Source organism: Octopus bimaculoides, chromosome 6 (assembly GCF_001194135.2).
Source record: "Octopus bimaculoides isolate UCB-OBI-ISO-001 chromosome 6, ASM119413v2, whole genome shotgun sequence".
Classification (NCBI taxonomy): Eukaryota; Metazoa; Mollusca; class Cephalopoda; order Octopoda; family Octopodidae; genus Octopus; species Octopus bimaculoides.
The window spans coordinates 104,003,589-104,004,947 of NC_068986.1; positions in this window are offsets into that span (position 1 = coordinate 104,003,589).

The following is a 1,359-nucleotide window of genomic DNA, read 5'->3' on the forward strand; positions in this document are numbered from 1 at the left end:
TAGATAGATAGATAGATAGATAGATAGATAGATAGATAGATAGATAGATAGATAGATAGATCAATTGATTGATTGATTGATTGATTGACTGATTGACTGATTGATTGATTAATTGATTAATTGATTGATTGATAAATAGACAGATGGATTGATGGATAAATAGATAGATAGATAGATAGATAGATAGATAGATAGATAGGTAGATAGATGGATAGATAGATAGGTAGGTAGATAGATAGATAGATAGATAGATAGATAGATAGATAGATAGAGGCATACATACACGCATACATACATACAGACAGATAGACAAACAGAAAAGAGAAAACTGATTGGAAGACTACAAATCCAAGCCATCAGTGGAAGTGTAAAAGTCTGTAAAACTTTCCAGAAGTTTATCATTTAAAAATATTTGAGGATGGCTAGATATGCAAGTATATACATGAGAAGACATACATAAAACAAAACATACGCGTATACATACATACATACATACATACATACATACAAAAATACCCTGTTGATGTTGAAATTGCAATGAAGAAGCCTTGGTTCTTTCTCTATTGGCATGAAATCTTGAAATAAAACTGAATAATGACATACATTCATACATACATAGAAACATACATACATACATATACATACATACATGCATGCATACATACATACGTGCATACGTAAGTAAATCTGTGTGTGTGAGTGTGAGCATGTTGCCCATGTTCCCTTCTCTCCCTGCATATACAAGCAGTATTTCACACTCAAATACTTCAAAGAGGAGACACCACCTGCAACGCTAATCCTACCAAGGTAGCCCTTTTCGTGAAGGGGAAATCTGAATATACATAACACATGAACTCCACACACAGAAGAAATATTTCCCCATGACGAACTACCGCAGCACACAAACATACGAACATCACACCCAGAACATAATATAAGATAATGCAAACAAATAAATTTCCCATGCGACTCTTTGCCCAAAAATCAAATCCAAGGAAGGTAACCATTCAAAAGGTATCATCCAAAAGTACCGTCCCTTAGTTCATTAAATCTTTTTCAGGAGACTATCCGTGAATTCAACGAAAATTTGTGTTTTCCGAAACGGAGATGAACACCATTCCTACATGTGATCGGCTTGAAAAGTTGTTCAGATATTAAGCTATTTTCCTAATTTTAAACATAAAACCATTGGTAGCTTTAATTCAACAAATAAAGAAATCATATCCACCAATGAAGTGGTGAGCACTCGTTTTCACCGTTCGACACACACACACACACATATGTATATAAATGGAGCAAAAACGCAATAGAGGACAGTAAAACATTCGGACAGATAGACGATACAAAAGCGGACAAGAG